At 44.3% G+C, this 20,074-nt stretch overlaps 1 protein-coding gene and 1 non-coding gene across 4 annotated transcripts in view; both read left to right on the plus strand.

Annotated features, from left to right (window-relative positions):
* The first annotated feature begins 1,966 nt into the window (after positions 1-1,966).
* TRNAE-CUC (transfer RNA glutamic acid (anticodon CUC)) lies at positions 1,967-2,038 on the plus strand. The gene has a single exon. It is a non-coding gene; the product is annotated as a tRNA-Glu (tRNA).
* Positions 2,039-2,212: 174 nt separating this feature from the next.
* Positions 2,213-20,074, plus strand: part of DNAJC5 (DnaJ heat shock protein family (Hsp40) member C5) — a 30,872-nt gene continuing 13,010 nt past the window's right edge. The window contains exons 1-3 of one of the 3 annotated variants that reach the window (XM_071447082.1): positions 2,213-2,412; positions 11,246-11,355; positions 16,905-16,972. The gene's annotated coding sequence lies outside the window, so the exon portion shown is untranslated. The remainder of the gene's footprint in view (positions 2,413-11,245; positions 11,356-16,904; positions 16,973-20,074) is intronic. The other 2 variants (XM_071447081.1, XM_071447084.1) reach the window with 2 other exon arrangements.

A 20,074-nucleotide genomic window follows, 5' to 3' on the forward strand; every position in this document is an offset into this window, starting at 1 on the left:
TAAATAATATTTACAGTCTGATGTTTTCAAGATACTGGACACTGTTCCCAAACTGTTTCCTCTGGGCTGGGGAGCTGCAAACTTCATGGCTGGTGCTGCAGGTGAATTCCAAACTTCCTCTTGCCCTTTTCCTGAGCTGGGAGCATGGAACTGCAATCCCAGCAGTAACCTTGGCAGTGGGAGCTGAGGCTGGAGAAATTTCTAATGTGGAAAAGCTGCAGCTGGGGTGCTGGCATGGCCTGACACTGTGGTATCAGTGGATACTGTGGAATCAGTCACCTCCATGGAAGCTCTGGCAGTCAAACAGCACAGCATGGGGGAGTTGTGGATGGATGGCTGGAGCTGGGAGCTGCTGTCTCCAAGCTTAAAAGGGCAGTGCAGAGCAGGCAAATAGGTTGTGGAGAGGCCAGCAGAGATCCTCAGTGTGCTGTTTTCAAAGGATACCCAGCTAGGCTTGGGACATCTCCTTGGTGATGAGGGTTTGGTTTTGGATTTGTGGTGTTTGGGTGTTTGTTTTGAAGGTTGGGGGTATTTTTCCTACATCACTTCATTAGGTAAAACTACATCTCTCCAAGTGAGGCTAAGGACAGACAGGTTGGTGTGAGACCTGATCCTGGAGGAGAGATGCTGCTGGGAGCACCCAGGCTGAGGTGAGGGCAGATGGCTCCATCCCACAAAGCAGATAAACAGCAGAATCAAAAGGTAAGTAACTGCAAAAAGCAGGAAGGAGCCACTTTTTCCTGCTGGCACCATGTCCCGACCCTCAGCCAAAACCACAGCAAGTGTTTCTTAAGGAATTTGAGATTTATGGTCTGAGAGGGGTTGCACAACCACTCCAGCAGCCTGTGCTCATCCTGGCCGAGCAGGCAGTGTCCAGAGCCAAGCTGCCAGCCTGGGCCCACTTGCTGCACCCCCATGGGTGCTGGGGTGGGCTCAGCATCTCTTCTTGGGTGCAGACTCTGTGCAAGATCCAAGGTCAGTGCTGGGGAGCCCTGCAAGTGGCTGGTGTTTTGGACAGGGAAAGCTGCAGGAGCTGGGCTGGAGATGGAGCTGAAGCAAGGAGGTGGTGTGGGTGTGTGATTCATGGTGATGACTCTGTTGGCAAATAGGATCCATCATCATTCATTTCTTTAAAACGTGAGTCAGAGGCAGCAGACGGGAAAGGCCATTAGAGCCTCACAGAGAAGACACACAGCAGCAGGAGTGGTGGGAGGGATAACTGGAACCAGTGTTCCTGAGGTCACCACCCCAGCCACACCTGCTCCAGGATGCACTGGATGGGTGGAAATTGTGTTTTTACCTAACACTGGGAAATAGCCGTGTTTCCCAGGAAACAGCCAGGAAACTTGAGCAACTAGGAAAAACAGACTCATGAGCTTAAAACCCTCATTTGCCCTTATTGTAAGCGCTCGTTTTCATTAAAGGGAACCGGCTCTGCACTGAGCTCCTAAGGAGCCCAAGGCCGGTGTGGGGCTGGGTGGGTGGGGATGGCAGGATGGGATGCTCGGAAGGTGCTGCCCAGGCACACTGCGGGTCGGCGTGCGGGCATGGGCTGAGTGACAGTGCCCTAAGGGCAGTGAACCCTCAGCCTGCGGCACACGGTGATGTCCTGGCCGTGTTCTGTGTGTTGCTGCATCCCCTACCTCCGGCTCCTCCACTGTCCCTGCAGCCCCGTACCTCTATCCCCAGCCCCGCCGATCCCCGTGTCACAGCCCCGGACACAGCGCTCCCTGTGCCACGGTCACCAGCTCCTGTGGGGAGCTGCAGCCCCCGGCCTCACTGATCCCTGTGCCGCAGCCGCCAACCCCAGTGCAGATCCCGGTTCTTGTGCCACAGTCACCGGCTGCTGTGGTGGATGCAGCCCCCGCCCCCTGTACCGCAGTCCCCGGTCTCACAGTATCAGTGTCTCTGCCTGGTCGCGCAGGTAGAGCGTGAAATACCACGAATGAAAACCCACTAGTATCGCTCCCTGGTGGTCTAGTGGTTAGGATTCGGCGCTCTCACCGCCGCGGCCCGGGTTCGATTCCCGGTCAGGGAAGTTCCGTTTTTTGCCGCGCTCTCTTCCCGCTTTTCCCCCTCCCGTCTCCGCCCCCTCCGTTCCCATCGGGATCCCCGACGCGCGCTCCCGGCGCTGCGGCCGCGTGCCCGCGCGCGCGCTCGCGCGCGCTCGGCGGCGGCGGCGCTGCGTGCCGGGGGCGCGCATGCGCAGTGCGCCAGCGCCGCCCCCTCCCGTGGCCGGGTCCCGGTCGGTGTCTGGCGGCGGCGGCGGCGGCACCGGCGCTGAGGACGGAGCGCGCGCGCCGCCGCGACCGGGTCCCGCGCGAGGCCCCCGAGGAGCCGCCCCCGCCCCGCGGGGCCGCCCCCGCCTGCCCGGGGCTGTGCGGCCCCCGCCTGCCCGCCCGCGGGCCGCAGGTGAGCGCGGCGGGGCCGGGCCGCGGGCGGAGGCCAAGATGGAGCTGGTGGCGGTGGTGGGTGGGGGGGGGCGCGGCGAGGCGAGACGGGAGGACCGGGGGAAGGTGGGATGTGCCCGCCGGGATCTCCCTGTCCGCCGGCATCTCCCTACCCGCCGGCATCCCCCTGCCCGGGGGCATCGCCCGCCGAGCATCCCCGCCCCGGGAGCCCCCGCCCCGGGAGCCCCCGCCCCGGTCCCCGGTGCCCGTGCGGGGCCCGCGCCCCCCCCCGCTCCTCGGAGCAGGGGGGAAGAACCCCGAACAAAAGGCCTGGGAAGGTGAATTCTAAATGAAAGTCATCTCTGTGTGTGGGAGCCGTGAATCACTCCGGCTCGCTCCAGAAGCCGGGGTGATTTTCCTTTCCCTTTCCTTACATTATCCTGCTTAATTTTTATCGAAATAATTAGTAGCTGCTCCGCTGATGAGGTGCTTAATGAATGACGTACCGGCGGCGGGAAGCAAATCCAGCCTTTATAACGTGAAACTTGCAAAGGCAGCATATTTCTGTTTATTCGTGCAGTGTCTTCTGGCTCTCAAATTAAGAATTCCAGTCAGGTAATTTTGGAGATACGGAATGCGAGTGGACCGAACGGAGACAGCGGATTCCCTGATAGCGCCTCGCTGCTGCTTTTGTGCTGTATCAATACCTGCCTGTTCCACACCGGTGACACAAAGCCTTGAGTTTATTAGTGGAGTGTGGGCACTGATGGAGCCGGTGCTCCCTGGGGAGCAAGGTGAAGGCCATCCTGTCTGACATAAGAGGGAAATACAAAGGGTTTTATCTTTTCTAGGTTTGTTTTCATTGGGGCGTTAATTTTTGTGCACTGTGAGACATTGCTGTTGAGCTGTCTGCGCTGCTGTAAGGCTTAAAAAAAAAAAGGCATAAATTTGGTACATCATCTCAGACCGGTGTGAAATAATCTAATTCTCCTTGGTGATGTTTGCCTCGTGCCAGCTTATCATCAGGAAAGGGAAATGCTGTGTGTGTGCTTAAATACTGTGCTGGTTTGCTGCTTTTGAAGCAGAAACTTGCAGGCCGCAGTCACCCAGTGGCTGAGCAGTGGTGGTTCACCCATTTCTCTGGGTAAATTAAGCTCTCCAAAGTATGCAGAGCTGCAAGGATTTCCTTTGGAAATGCGTCAGGATTGGACCTATTTAAATTCTTGAATTGTAGCAGCCTCCTTGAAGTGGAATTTATTCTTTTGACTGCAGTTTCATTAGAGGCGTTTTCAGCTTCTCAGGCATCTGTTGGTTTCAGGTTGCCTAGGATCAGTGTTTGCATTTTTGTTTGCTTTTGATAGAATATGGTAGAATCCTAATCTGACTAAGGGATCCTGAGAAATAGATGCCAAATTAATTTGCTTTAATGAATTAGCTGTAATAAATCAAGTATGCTATGTGCTGGGAGGGAGACAAGAAGGGAAACAGAAGCTGGAGTGGAAGAGAAATTGACATTAATATATAGAGTGTGAGATGAAAAGAAGTTTATTTTTATTGAGCAGCTTCCTGTGGTTTTCTCGCCATGCTCTAAGGGCTTTGGAGAAATTCATCATGTTGCTGGCAGTGCAGAATCTGCTTTGTGGAGAACTCAGGCTTTGGAGATGGGATTTTCATCCAAACAGCTTTTTGTAAGCATAAATAAATACTTCTCTCCCTCCCTCGTTTATTTTGTCTTAGGGATTGTCCGCAGCATTTAAATGAAAGGGGAGATGCTGCAATGTGGTCATGTTCCTCCTAATTTTTGGATGTGTTGCATTGATAAATTGTAGGCTGGAGACTCAAGTGGAAGATTCCCCTCCTTCCCAGAGTGGCTTTGTGCTATATTTAACCATCTTTTATTAGTGAGTGCCTGAAAAAAGTAATGTTTTGTAGCATGTTTTGGCTCCTGGTGTAGACCATAGTTCGTGTTGATTATTCCCAGGAAGTATAAACACAGTTTCAGTCTTTCCCAGTGCCCAGGGACCCACCTCCTGCTCTCTTGGTACCCTGTCCCAGTTTGCAGTGGGTTGTAGGCAGCTGATGTGGTTTGTGGCTGAGGTGGCACCATCACTGACCTGGCTGCAGCAGGGAAGTTGCCCAGGATGATTGGAGCCTGCCAGAGGCTTGTTGTGCAGCAGATGATGGGAACAGGGCTTGGGATGCAGCTGGGGTATGGACAAGCTTCTCACACCGTGTGAAGGCATCCATGGAGTCAGCGAGGGACTTTGGATCCTCATACTTTGGAAAACATGGAGCAGTACCAGAGTGTGGCTTAAGAGCTTTCATGCTGGAGAGAGTCCAGAGGAGGGCATGAAGATGCTCCCAGGGCTGGAGCAGCTCTGCTATGGGGAGAGACTAAAGGAGTTGGGGTTCTACAGCCTGGAGAAGAGAAGGCTCCAGGGAAACCTTAGAGCCCCTTCCAGTACCAAAGTGACTCCAGCCCCTGGAGTGACAGGACAAGGAGGGGGAATGGCTTCACTGACAGAGGACAGGGTTACACTGGATTTTGGGAGGAATTCTTCCCTGTGAGGATGGTGGGGCCCTGGCACAGGTTGCCCAGAGAGGCTGTGGCTGCTCCATCCCTGGAGTGTTCAAGGCCAGACTGGATTGGAGCAGCCTGGTCTTGTGGAAGGTGTCCTGGCCCATGGCAGGGGAGTGGAACTAAATCATCTGCAAGGTCCCTTCCAAACCAAAGCAGTCTGGGATTCCATGAGCCCAACAGCGCAAGAGTTGATGTTGAGATCCCTGCCCTCACAGGTTCTGTGTTTGGCAGGTGGTGGTTGTCAGCACTGATGCTGTTATTCAGTGTAGTTCCTCTCATGGTGAGCTTCAAGAAGGATTTTTGTCTGTGTTGAACAGTGTGATAAGGAGTATGAATGGGAACCTAACTGGATTACTTAAGAAATCATGGTTTAGGTTAAATATAAAAGCTGCTGTTCTGACTCTACTTTTGAATTTATGAACTCCATTGCCAGAATATCCTGCCTGGGAAAGCAGGCACAACTGAAGGCTGGAAGGGCCTTCAGCCAATCCTGTCTATCCACTGAATAACTTGACTTAGAACAACAGTGCTGTAACTGCCTCTGATACTTGCCACATTTCCCTCTTTTATCAGCTTTCCAGTTTGTAATCTTTTTGTAAGTATTGTTAATGTTAATAACCAGATCAAAATATTTTTCAGTATGTCTGGAAATGGGTTGCCAGAACTTTTCTGCAGAGCTTATGCCCAGACTGAGCACTCCAGTACCTCCCCAGAGCATGCAAACTGGCATCTGCTGGCAACTTCACTGCTCTCCTGTCAAAGCACAAACAGGGATTCATTTAAGGTAGTTTTACTACATTGATTTCCCTCACAGTTTGCTCTCGAGCTGTGCAAGTCCTCTTTGTTTGGCTTTGCCTCTGCCTGGGAAGATGAGGATCTTCTGTTGCTCTCCACTGGCCTGAGGAGAAGGATGTTTTCCAGGAGCAGGAATGTGCAGCTTGGCAGTCACTGGGGTTCTGTGAGGTGCCCCCACCTTCTCAGCAGATGGCACAGAGTCCTGCAGTGAGCCTGTCCCCTGTCTCAGGTGTGCCCACCTGGGCCTTGGGACAGCTGGGTCATGGCAGAACCCAGAGGGAGGGATGAGGAACATCACCAATGCCCAGGACCAATGTGAAGGATTGCACTGATTCTTTTCACCTGAAGAAGTTGGTTTCCAGGTGCTCTGATAATTGAAGTAGTTTGAATTAAGCAGTACTGGTGCTCTGTGGTGATGTTGGTTGGTTAACCAGTGGCTGCTTTTAGTCTTGAAAGAAAGGAGTTTGAATGTTGTGATATCTTAGGATTTCCTCAGAGACTAGGTTGAAATATTGTCTTAATAAAAACATACAAAGCACAGTGGTTGGAAAGTGCATGTTTTACCTTCAGAGGCACTTTGCTTCCTATTTCAGGCCTTGCAAACTGATAGAAAGACCTGTGTTCCAGAAGGTGCATCAAGATTGCTTAAATAATAAGATTGTTTTATCATATGTTAAAATTTCTTATGTCCTGGCAACTCCTTCTAATTCCTCTTACATTGTATCTGCATTGCACTGAAATGTGCCTTTTTAAAGCCTTTTTCTGCCTCTTTCATTAATAGTGAAATGTTTTCAGTGCCAGTGTGTTGTAGGGCCAAATTCAGTAAAATCTAACTGCCTTTTTCCTCTGGGTGCAAGTTTCTCATCTTCTTGTGCAAGTATTGAAAGGAGAAAATTGAAGCTTTGTGGTGCACAGGGGTGCAAACAGAATGAGTCCTCTAGGCCCAAGTTAAATTAGCAGCTGCCATCTCCTCTTTCATAATCTGCCCAAAGCTTTTGTAAATGAGAATAGAGTTTCTCAATGAAGGATTGGGGCTCTTTATTTGTTGTTTTTTTTTTTTTTAATATATTTTTGTGTATTTTTAAATAAACTTCAATGCCATCATCTAAACTTTGTTGGGCAAATGGTTGAAGAAACCAAAAACCCAGCAGCATTTGGTTACCTGTTACCAAAGCATCACTAAGGAACCTTTTTTTCTGTTTTGTGACATAAGTCTGCATTCATTAACTGGTATTTTGTGGTGATGGCTTCTGACCAGTGGATGATGCAAGTAAACAGTTCAGTGGATCTGGTTGCAGTGACAGGCAGTATCTAATACCAGGGACAGAAAAGCACAAACCAGGGATCTCCACCTGCACCCCACATTTTCCCCTCCTGCCATTGGGGCTTCCTCTTCCCTCTGAGAATATTTATTTATATATGTGAGCACTTACACCATCCTGCTTCTGCTTTGGTCACAGGGAACTTCACAGTCCTCCCTTGGTTTCATCTGGGTCTTACTAAAGTTGTGTTCGGTGTCAGGAATTCGGAACCTTTGTGATTTTAAGGAACAATCTGTAGAAAAAGCGAATGTACAGATTGCTCATGTTTTGCAGTGGGGACAGGAGAAGCCCAGAGTTCTCTGATGTCATTACAGTGACCTATTATGCAGTTCCAAAAAGCAGAAACTCACAGAGGTCTTCTCTTTGCATTTCCCCTTTTATGTCTTTAATTTTTGGCTGTACTTCAAATGAAAATATTCTTTTCCATTCCATCTGCCATTACTTACTTTATATCTTAGCAGGTTTTTCTGTTGCTGTGCAGTTTTATTTATGTAGGCCTTTGCCTGGGTCAGTTGTCAGAGAATTTTCTTTACATATCTACTTCTCATGTCTTGAGGATTTAGGGACATTTACTGGAATGTCCCTAAATGGACATTTACATGATTAGGTTTAAAGCTGCTTGTAGAGAGGAGGGGAATTTGGGATCCAAACTCCAGATGTTGTGGGCAGTTTCTAGTGGTAATATCTCCCATAATCTTCAATGTGCCAGGTGCAGGAAATTCCTTCCACCAAGGCAAGGCCCCACCAAATGAGATATTTGTAATTTCAAGTTGCTTCTGGAGTTTCCTGAGGGTAAGCAATTAAGAATCTATTGTTAAAAATCTTTTAAGTAATGTCTTAATTTTTCTTCTCTGGAGTTCAAAGGTCATCATGGAAGCTGATGCTCTTGCTTCTGATAGTTAGAAGTACAGGAAGGGAATGAGCAGACAAAATGGGATGTGTAAGATTCAGAGCCTGGACTGCAGTCTGCCTTTGGGAGACATGTGACATTGTGATAAAAGCAGGTGGAAGGGGAATAAAATTAATAAGTGTTCATGTGCTTTCACAAAGGCCAAATGGGATCCCTGTGAAATCATCTGGACAGGGAATTGAAGCAGTGGTGGGTTTGGTTTTTTAAAGATCTGGTCTTTAAAAATCCACAGGGACTGGAGTTATCCCAGTGCAGTTCCAGGTCAGACTGGTGACAGCTGTGATCTGACAAAGAGGTCCCCAAAGAGGGGAAGAGGTTTGGAGTGGTTGGTGGGACCTTGGTTGGAGGTCCTGGATCCTCCACTCCCCCCAGCACTCCTGGCATCTCCTCACCTGCTGTTCTTGAGGAGGAGGGAAGGGACCATGAAATCCACTGAAATCTGAGGTGACCTGTTTCTGGGAAGCTATAACCAGAAATATTCCTGTTTTAAATTGAATTTAAAAGCCAGATTCAGTTACTGTTCAGGGCAGTGAATAGATTTAAGTTCCAGGTCCATTCTGAATTGTTGTTCTTTGAGAACTTGAGGAATATTTTCCATGTGATTCCTAACAAGCTCTGTTGCACAGGGTCCCTGCTTTCTCCACGTGTACAATTCTGAGGTGTGTCTTGGAGTTCTTCTGCTCTGAGTAGTGAAGGAAAAATAGGGTCTGAAGCCTGTCTTTTCTTTAGAAATCTTATTTTATCATTTTGGTGTTTGGTTTGACAAATCACTGGTCAGTCAGTCCTTCTGAAGGCTCTCATGGCAATGCTGGGAAATAACATTCTTGCTTGGAGTACACCATTTTTATCACAGAGCAAAATAATTGCATGTTCCATAGAAGTATTTTTATCTAGACAGTAACTAGTGAAAATATTTATTTTCCTCAATGAAGTCTCACTTCTTCTTTTCCTTCAAAGTTCCTGATTTCCATACTAGCTCGCTTCATTCTTGTTGCACTTTTAAATTGGCACAGCATTGGCTCTTCACGATTGATTTGGGAAACCAGGCAGCCAGAATTAATCAGAAGGTGTTTGGAAGGTGCACAGGGTAATTTCCCAAGCCTACCTTACTGTTTCCCTGAGTGCTTTGGATAACAGGGCCAGCAGCCAACATGACTTTGTTCTTGGGCCTGGCATGGAATATACGTTGTGTGCAACATCCTGGATGATGAAAACCCAGCATCTCCTGTGCTTGTCCTGTAATGCACAACTCCTTACCCTGGCTTCCTGCAGCTTATCTAAAAACCACATTTCTTCCTGTGTCTTGGTTTTTTGATGTTTTCCATATAAAGGCCAGGGAGTCCTTCTTGCTGTTAAAAAAGATCTGTGATGACTTTCACTCCTCTTGCTGTTTTGAGGCTGTTTAAATGTGTAGATGTATGAAATATTATTTTTAAATAACCCTAAATGAGGAAAGGTGCTATTTTACAACTAATTTTGTTCCTGTTAAGGATCTCCAGGAGGGACATACCCTTGGTTTGGGAAATACATGTAGGAATGACCCTGGTTTAACATTGTACTGATGGCATCACATCAGGGGTACAGGCAGAGTGAAGAGACATCTGTCATGCTCCAGTGTTGGTGAAAATCAGAGGGAGGAATAAAAACATCAGTCAAAAACTATGCATAGGGGTTTCTGACTTTATTACCAGTTATTTAGGTGGAAAAAAGACTAAATGTGATCATTCCGTACTTTGTGCTGAAAATGAAAGGCCTTGGGAATGGCCTTTGATTAAGTGATTAAATTATGCCCCAGTATAACCAAAAGTGGCCTTTTGGTTCTAAGCCCTCTGAAATATGACTCCTGTCTGAAAACCTAGTGTATAAAATGTACATGTGTTCTAATTCTTGCCCAATTACAGTGTTAGAAAACTCAATTGCAAATAAAGTCTGAACATGGTTTTTCCTGACGTGTCAGGATTTCAACCTAAGTCTGTGGTCTGAAATTCAAGCTGTGTCTTTGCTTATTAAATCACCAGTGAGTTAGTGGGAAAATCAGTAGGACAGATACATGCTTTGTTGCCCTATTATTTCTAAATTATGGACTGGCTTTTTTTTTCTTTTTAAGCAGCCATGAAATACTGTTGCTAGACTGAGTGGTGGAACTGAGGACATCCTTCATCAGGCAGTCTGCAGATTAAATGTATGCAGAGTGAGAGAACAGGGGAAATAAATATCATTATGGTTTGTGGGGGAGTAGTATAAAATAAATCTTTTTGTTGGTGAAACCACACTGTATGGTTAGAAAATACCAAAGAGTTTGTCTTCTGTGAGAGAATGCCAGTTTGAATTAAAGCTGGTTTTAATACAGCCCTGTGATTTGTTTGGGTATTTGTAGCTGAAAGAGCTGACTCCAACATGCAGGGGCTATACTGGGTATCATTCTGGGGATATTGTAAGAATATTGTGACATTAGCATTGTATTCATAAGGATGAATTTGGGATCACTAGGGAATAAATGTGTTCTCTACCCCAAGGTGCTTTCTTCTGTGATTTACTGTGTGTTTGCCCCTTGACATATGCTCTGGTTTAATTCACCTTAGAAAAAACAGAAATATTTGCAGTGAAAGCATCACCTCTGGCATCATCCAGCCTTCAAAAGGAACTTGGTTGAATTTTCCTGCCAAAACAACAAGTAGAAGTTTTGGGTAATACAAGTTGTGCTGGTCAGTTCAGATTTTATTGTGGAATTCTGTGGTTTTAAGCCCTTTCATGCTTCTGAATGTCCATGTGCTGGTAATTTGAATGGGGCAGATATGAAACTCATTGTGGCTTTTAGAGCATTTTCTGTAACACCTGACACCACCCAGAGGGGAGAAATCTGTGGCATGAAGTGAAGAATGTCTTCCATGACATATATATCTATAGATATCTATTTCCTGGAGATAGTCTCTGGGGGTATTGGTTTGTTTGGGTTTTGCTCACCCCTCCCAGTGGTCAGAGGGGTTTTACCTACACCCTGTGCCCCACTTCTAATCAGAGCACCCCTTGCTCCTGCTGATGTTTTATTGGTTTTGTTTTTATTTAGGTTTTATAGTTGTTTTTTCAAGCCTAAAATATCTTTTACAACACCAATTGCTCAGTTTCAGTGAGGAAGTGAAATAATCAAATAGTCTCTTCCCCACCCTCCACAAAAACTGGGGAAATCCAGTTGAGCAATTAGGAGAAGTGAGGATCTTTAGATATGCTTAATTTTTTAACTTTGCAGTGGAAATAATCTCTGGAATTAAAGCCTTTGGACCTTAACTGAGTGGATACATGTGCTGCTTGAATAATTATGCTTCACCTTGGGCTGGAGGACCTGATTGGATACAAGAGGTAAAAGTAAATGGGGGAGAGGGGAAGTTTATTTTCTGCCTGTATTATTAAATAAATAAGCTTAATTTTTAGAATAAAACCTAATATCCTGTGAAATAGAAAGGCTCTGACAGAGGCAGTGATGTTGGGTTCCTGGTAATCACATGAAGGCTTTTGGCTTTTCTGTTCCTGAGCTTTCTGCGTGATTGTTTCTGGAAAATATAAAATCTTTATAAGTTCTGCTGCTCAATTCTGCTTATTTTGCCTTTTTATTCATAACTTTTTAAGTGGAAGATTTGTGTGCTTGGTGGGAAAGAGCCATTAAAGAGAAGAGATTAATAATCTGAAAATAGGTGAAGTTTCTCAAAAGGGAAGCACCAGGGTGGATCATTTTAGATCAGGGTGAAGATACGAGTATTGCCTTCAGTTGTTGCCATAAACTGGTTTTCCTTTTTGCTTTTTTTGCTTATTAAAATAAAGTCTTCATTTCAAAGTCTTTAACAAAAGCTGCTCATGATTGAAACTGCCAAGAGCGTTTATAGTGTTTATTTGATGACAAAGCGATTCTAACAACAAATTAGGTGTAAAATAATTTTTGTATATGTTTTGCAGTTTGTAAGGCCATACTTTCACATTATTTAAATTGTGTGTATGGGGAAACCCTCATTTACCTTTTCATCTGCCTCACAATTGGTAGGAAAAGAAAATAGGAATGAACTTTTTTCCCCTCCATCTCTTACAGCTGTCCATGAGCACAGAGAGGAACCACCTTCCCCTGCCCTTCCAAGTTAATTTTGGATACATCTTTTTCTTGCCCTTCGCCAACCAAGTTGTAATTTGAAAGATGTGTTCCTTTCTGTTCCTTTTGTGTCTCAAACTGCTTATTTGGCTTTTTTGCTGTTCTTTGTTCCTTCTTTTTGACCAGGCAAAAGCCTCCTGTGCTGTAAAAAGGAGCTGCTTGGATCAACGTTGTCTCCTTAAATTCTCTTTTTGTAACAGTCTGCCAAGGGATTCATGTTTTGACAACTGAGTGATTTTTCTCAACCTTTTCTTACACAAGACAATAGACTTCTTTTTTCTTCCTATTTAAAAGCCTTTAGTTGTCTTACCTACAGGTGTGACATAATAATGTGAATCTCATTTTTATGTGAGTAGACCCATCTGTTCCAAGAGTTCTTTTATATTTTAAAGGTTAGGCTATATCGATATAGTCATTAACAATATGAGGGTTTTTTATTGATGTAGTTTATACAACCCACTTAGCAGAAGTGGGGCTTTATGTCTATGAAGAAGTTGAAGATATTTCTTCAGAAAAGTGGCATCAGCATCACTCATCACAGCAGGGAATGTTGTGGGTTGGCTGATTTGTTCTAGTGAACTTGCAGTGAGTAGTCACAGTGCCCCAAAAACTATTTATAGGGAGGAAAAATTAAAAGTAATAATGAACAAAGCAAACACAGCTGTTGGTTTTTCAGAGATTGTTAACTAACTGAGTAAGCAGATGTGGGGTTTTTTATTGCCATGTGCAGTTTGTGATGCTTGCACTCTGCACAGAAACTACTGTGATGTCATAAAGAATAATTCATTATTACTGAAAGATTAAATAGGAGCAATGAAATCCTAAGTAGGGAATCCACTGACCCCATCCCCCCCAGGTTTTTAGAGTAATTATTTTAATTGAGGAGAGAGGATAGAAAATGCAAATCCATTACTTCATATTTTCTCCCCTACTGTGGAAAGCCTTCTTTGGTAGGTTTGAATCTTACTCTTGTGTAGGGTAAAAGGTCACAAGTCTTTATAACAGGTTGGTCAATCGGACTTAAATTGTTACATTTTAATCTGCTAAGCTCATTAGAGAAACAACTCTGTGTCGCTGTAGTTAAGTTTGTCACAAGTTTCAGTGGAACCTCTCCTGCAGTCAGCAGTGGTGGATGTTAGTAATTTCAAACTTGAATTTAGACGAAAAATGGTATTGCTCCAGATTTCAATTACTTAAAAGATGTGTTTTCCTATTTTTTTAAAGAACTCAAGAGAATTTAATGAAGTTTTTAGTGTCACAGTCTTTCAGTATAGGAGACCTGTCCTCTGTTCCCAAGGCAGATGGATTTGGACACTAAAGTTTCTTTTTTTTCAGGAGATATATGCATTTACATCAGTTCCTTGGATACTCAGCTTTCCATCAGGGCTTATATGTTAAAACAGAATGTTTTTATGGATATGAGATCTCTCACATGATCTTTATCAAAAGGTCACAAACTGAATAGCAAAATTCAGCTGAAAGGCTTTTGTGCTGTGATATAAAAATATAAGCAATGCCAAAACACACTCTTGGATGCTTTAATGGAATATAAAATGCTAGTGCTCTGATTAATAGGTTAAAAACCTTTATTTCAAGACAGCCAAGGGCAAAGAAAAGTGCTTTAAAATAGTAGTGGTCTTCTGCAGGCACTTGCTAGCCAGAGTGCTTTCCCTTCAGCTGTTTCACATTGTTTTTCCAGTAATGATTCATTTTGCAAGTCATGTAAGCAAGAAGGGATGTGAAAATAAAGACTCTGGAGTTTCTATTTTGTGTATTGATTTACTTTATTTTATTTACCTTAATTGAAGCCTTATTTCTTTAAATACTTGCTAACCGTGATGCAGCTCCTGTACATGATGGAGATGGATTATGAAGCCATGTATGCTGAAGATAATTTCCCCTTTCTGGTAACAACATATGGAGCAGGATGAGGACAATTCTGTCAGTAGAATTATTCAGTAAAAAGGGTTCTTCTGCATCACTCAGAGGAGGTTTGGGTTCTCAAGAAACACATATGCTGTTTGTCCAGTAGAGCTGAGAACATGTCTGATTTCTGCAAGGAGAAGGCAGTATCTGTCTCTAGGGTAGAGGAGAAAAGGGTGCTGAGCACATTTATGGTTCCAGTATATGGGGAAGATAGAACTGTACATAAATTGGATTCAAATTTGCAGAAGAAATAAGGCTGGAAGAGCTGGTTTTGCTATGAGCAAAATGGTTGCAAGAGCGTGCAACCTCCCCAAGCAAATTTCTTCCTCTGTGTTACAAAATTTACCACAGTTTTGATGTGTTGCTGAATTCAGTTTGCATTTGCGTAGCTTTTCTTGTTTTTATCTTTGTCATTCTTTAATCTTTTTTCTTCTAATTTTCATACTCATTTCTGTATTTTCTGATTCTTCAACAGTTATATATTCCTGTCCCCAGACTTCCTCCTTTCTCAAGTGTGTTGTTGAACTGGGTGTCGTGCACTGATGTGGATTTTGAACGCTCCCATTCCTTTTCCAGCATCTGTCCTTTCATCTTCTCTGCTTTTGTTTGGATTGTGAATATCATGTAATAAGGAGGGGAGATATTTACAAGTAATTACAAGCAGGGTATTATGTAGAGCTCTGGGTCGGTGGATCTGGCCTGCTGAATAATGAGATTGGATGGGGAGATCAAAACATTCCTGAGTCACTAAATTGGAATTGCAACAGAAACTGAGGGAGTGAACCCCTGGGAGGTGCTGGGCTGGCTCAGTGCTGGCAGGGAGGATGCACTGGGGAAGGGAGGATGAGAAGTACCTTGCATGGGTTTCTCATGTACTTTGATTTTTACAAGAAGCAGTTTCCTTGGGAATTTATTTTTGTCTTGTTTGGTTATTTTCAGCTGTAAATCAGGCTGCCTGCTCTTAATGAAAGTTGGTATTGGCATAGCTGTGAGACTGAAGGAAATATTGCTGCTTGCATCCAGATTAAGACAACAGTTGACTGTGTATTTTGAGTCTCTACATGGCTGGTTATTATATACAAGTGCTGTAAAAATTACTAACTTTTCTGCTGATGGAGTTTTGATGAGGCCTGGGCCAGGATCTTATATTTGAACCCTCTATCCACACATCATAGTCTGATATTTACATCATTATATGCCCAGTTCTGACCTTAGCAGGGTAGCTCATTTTTCCAAAGCACATTTGCTTCCAAATTACATTTGGACTTTGGTTTTTTCCCCTGTTCTACTCATATTATTTCCATAAATTGAACATAGTTTGACTGTCAACATACTTGGATCTGGGCTTGCTGTCTGAAACAGAATGAGTGGCACAATTAGAGGTGGTCTTCATCTGAGCAGGGAATAATAATTCTGGTTGCCAACACCATTAACAATCTGCAGCTTTCTATAAATGCTTAAATAATATTCTTGTGGATTATTTTTAATAAAGAAAGCTGTGGGCAGAGAACCTGGGAGCTTCTATAGCTTCACAAAATAGCACATTTTTCCTTGGGGAGTTAGTCCAGCCCCTAGTATTACACAGGCTCTGAGTGGGAAAGTTTAACTCCCTGCCTTTCTTTATTCAGAAAAAGTCCTTTGCTGGTTCCTATCAAAGGAACTAAACAGATCCATTAACAATAAGCTGATTATTGAGTTGTTGCTTGGTTCATTCATACCCACTTGCTGGATCAAGCAGCTTCTTACAGATGGCACCAAGCAACTGCTGTGGGCAGCAATGCCAGCAGCTCCCTGGGTGTATTCCCAACATCTCTGTTTGCCATGCTGGAACCTTCCAGCCCATGAAAGGCATAATTATTAATTCAATGAGGAGTTTATTTCTCAAGTGCATTCAGGGCCTGTTCTCTGAGAGCTGTTGAAAGGGTTTGTATGACAATTAAGTGATGACTTGCCAGGTAAAAGCTGCTCTGAAGTTCCGCTCACGAGGTTTAAATTGTTCAGTCATCTAAGGCATAAATGACTTTGTGATTGGTGATGTGGGTTAGATGTGTCCTGCACCTGCTTAATCAGAAAGGCATTTTAATCTGTTGCTGTGAGTTTCCCTGCATTTTTCCATAGCACTATGTAGCATTTCCTGGGCTGTTCTTGCCCCTTTGCTCTGGTATTTCCGTGGGATGGCTGATCTGGAGCTTGACTGCTGAGAGACCAAGTGTGTGCTGCTGGGTCATCTCAGGTTCTCTCCCTCCTTGTACACCAGAATGAGACTGGTTTTCATCTGCATCAGGATGAGGGAATCCAAACTGGATGACACCATGGTTTTCTTGATGGAAATGTGTCCTGGCAGGAGGAGCTGGTGCTGCTCCCCAGAGCAGGCTGTGCCTTCTGCTCCAGTGCTGGAGCTTGGGCTCTGCTGTGTTGGCTAAGCTGCTTTACAGTCTCTCTCTAACAGCACAACAGATTAGCAAGACTTGAAAAACATGCTTCTCATGTTCTCAGTACATATATTCACAAAGGCCTAAGTTGAAAAAGTCCAAAGCCTTAAACAGATAATGGTTATTAGAGTTTCCATGCAACTAGGTAGGTGTGTGTCTTTCTCATGATGAAAGTTGGAGAGAAGAGACTGAAGCTCTGGTTCAAACTTGATTCTGTGCTTTTAAATATTTGTCACCGTTTATCAATTCTAAAGACAAATATTTACATTGTGGGGACTTGTTTGGTACTTGTGGTATAAATATTTATAAAACACTTCTGTGTTTTTACTGCCCAGTAATGTGATGATAATTTATCAATGAATCCTCAACTTCAGAATTGGTGGACAACTAATTTGCTTTTGTTTTGTCTTTAGGAGAATCAGTTTTAGCAGTGTGTGAAGCTTGCTATCACTTACCTTAGAATATTCAAAATAGACACCAGGTGAGTTCTGGATTTTTTTATTTCTTGTATCTCATTTAAATGCAAAATATTGCTGAGGAAACAAAGTTTCCTACAAAAATCTCTTACTACTTCAGGAAGCCAAGGCAAAAACACCTCATATTTTTGTGGTAACACAGTCTTGTGTTTGCTTCTCTCATCTCCCCTTTAATATTTTTTTCTCCCTTGAAAAATACCAGATTGTGAGGACAACTCTCAGTGACTCTGAGACAGATGGACAGGATGTGGAAGCCAGTGGTGCTTTTTCCTTTCTGTGTCAAATCAATATTTACTGAAGTGCTTTCAGGCTTGTTATTTTTATTTAGACTTCTACTGATAAATACTGGTTGGTATAGAATAATTCAGTTTTAGATTAACACCTAAAGTTAGGTGTTAGTAATAGTTGATTTTCTGCACTGGAAATCTTTGCAAAGCTGGAATCTTAGCTTTAACCAACATTATATTTTACCACTTAGCAGCAATAATTTGTAGAATCCAAATCTTTCCTAAAATACTCAAGTGCTTCCTAAAGTCATATAATAAAATATCAACTAGACATTATTTTTATAAGAGCTGGCAAAACATCATTTCCAAACTGGACTCTTTAATCATCTTTTAATATGCTCTTAAAACTGTAATTGTAGAGGGCTTGACAGCATTCCTGATAGTTTGTGTTACAGACATGTGCAGGGTTGGGCTGGGCTGGGACAGAAGCATCTCCTCCTGTGCAGCACTTCCCTGAGTCTGTCTGTCATTCCTTCTGGTTCTTACCTTCCCTTTTGGGGATTCCTCTGTTCCCTGTGTTACTGGTGATATTTTGGAAGACTGGGAGGATGTTGTGTGCTGGTTTTAACCAAACTCTTTTGCAAACTATCCATTAAGATTAATAACCTCCCATTATCCTGTGTCTAGTGGGTATCATTCACTGTGTCAGCAGGAGGTGGATTTTCTCCTTCACAGTGGGATTTCACTTTCTGGAGCAGCTGTTTCCAACCAGATTCCTCACACTGTGTGCAGACAGTTCACTGTAATGCAGTTTTTACCTGTGTACAGGTCTGTGTGTTGGCACATCCATTCAGGGAGTGATTCCATTATTTTATTTAATTTTTAGGAACTTAAACTGAAGAGTATACAGGCATGGAGAAAATTAGAATTCTGGAGATAGTGCTCCAGCTGGAGATCTTTAAAGCTAACCTTGTTTGGGTCCTGTCCCCCTTTTGGTTTTGATCAGTGCAGGTGAACAGCCACAACTCCTTCCTGGAGCAGCCTTTCCTCCAGCAAGGAAATGCAAGGGACAGCAGTGCCTGTGTCACTTGCTCAGGGGGAGATGGGGAAAGTGGTAGTTGAGTTTACAGTTTCCAGAGGTTTGTTCTGGAATAAATACCCAGTGCTTCAGCCCTGGAGGGAGATGAGAAGAGCTGCTGTTATTCTGCTTCCAGGGGCTGATGACACCCACATATTGTGGCTGTTGTCCATGGAATGAGCCTTCCATCCCTTCATTTCAAGGTAGCCCTTCCTAGATCCAGCAGTGGTGGTTCAGTGTTGTCCCAAGCACCTGCTGTCTGTGTGAGCAGGGTCAGGACCTCCACCCTCCATTCTGCCACACAGTCCAGCAGGTTTTCTTGGAAAAATGTATCCCCCTTACTGCCAGCTTCCACTGAAATTCTTGCAGCATCTTGCAGCAGATCAGATGGAGTTTAATTCCTCCTTACCTGCTTCTGGCCACCAGATCTGCTGTCACCCTTTTAGGTGCAGACATTATTTGGGATGTTCTGTGAGTATTTAATTCCCTAAACTGGCAGAGAACTATTGATTTTTTTCCCTTGGCTGTAATAACTCTTTGCCATTTTAATGAGTTAAATACAACTTCCAAAAGGGTCAGCAGACCTGGCAGAAACTAAGGTATCACCAGTTTCATGAAACTTGATGGGGTTCTTTTGGGAAGCTGAAAAGCAAATTAGTGTTTCTAAGGTTGAATTTTCCAGGGATGTCCTTAGAAACATTAAGGCTGACTTCCATAAATAACCTGCCAGGTTTAATCTGAGTCTTTTCAGCAAGGTGGTGCTGAATGCAGTTGCCTGTTGTGGTAGAGCTGACTGAAGCAGGATATTGTGGTACTCAGATGGTTAAACACTCTGCTGGTTAATCCAGGAGATTACCTTTCTCCAGAGCCTTCCCAGGGAAACCTCTTCAGGGCATCCTGCTTGGTTAGAAAAGGGAGCAGATGGTTTGTGGCTGCTGAACACAACAGTTTTTAAAAATACAGGGCAGCTTTCAGGGTTGTGAATTAGAGCCATAGAGCCACGTGTGAAAACAACAGAAATGCTACCTGAGTTTAGGAAAATTGGAACTTAAATAACGTGCACCTTTACTGTCTGTTTGATATTTAAAAAGCCAAAGGTTACATTCCTAGTGATGATACTCCTCTGTTCCCTTAAGTAAAAAGCTTCTGAGATGAATTCCCATCCCTGCCTTGTCCTCCACTCTTCTGCCAAGGCCAATGTGTCCATTTCATACCAGTTTGGAGAAATAAATGTTAACATCCCATTAGACCAAGCTGTGGATCCCCAGCACTGTTCAGATGGAAGCAATTAAGGATGCAGCAGTGTGGAATTGTATCCCTGTGCCTGCAGACTGACTGCCTGGGTCAAACTGAATTCATTTTTATTAAACAAATTGGCCCTAATTGAGCAGTGCAGATTTTGTTAAGCAGAACATGGTGTATGGCTGTGATCTGCAGCATCTGTCACCAAGGCCACGCTGGATTGATGTTACAGGAAGCTTGTTATGCTTAAGTAGAGCTGCAGCTTTTAGCAAAAATGTCCATAATGCCCTGGAAGCTCCTGTTTGAAGCAGTACCATCTCCAGAAGGGCTAAATCAACATGTAAAATTCCAATCAGGATGCTTTTTTTTTCCCCCTCTCCTGACTCCTCAGGTCCCTGTCCAAGAGCAGTAGTGACAGACACTCCTTGGCAGGGAGCTGCTGGCAGGGACTGGTGTGCTGGAGCTGCAGGAGCTTCCTGGGAGGGTGGGAGGAAGGGATGATGGGCACAGAGCAGGAGGAGCTGAGCAGGCAGCCTGGGAAGCAGCAGGAGCAGGCTGCT

This window comes from Agelaius tricolor, unplaced genomic scaffold, assembly GCF_023055355.1.
Source record: "Agelaius tricolor isolate 1412-34295 unplaced genomic scaffold, bAgeTri1.0.p SCAF_23, whole genome shotgun sequence".
NCBI classification, from domain to species: Eukaryota; Metazoa; Chordata; class Aves; order Passeriformes; family Icteridae; genus Agelaius; species Agelaius tricolor.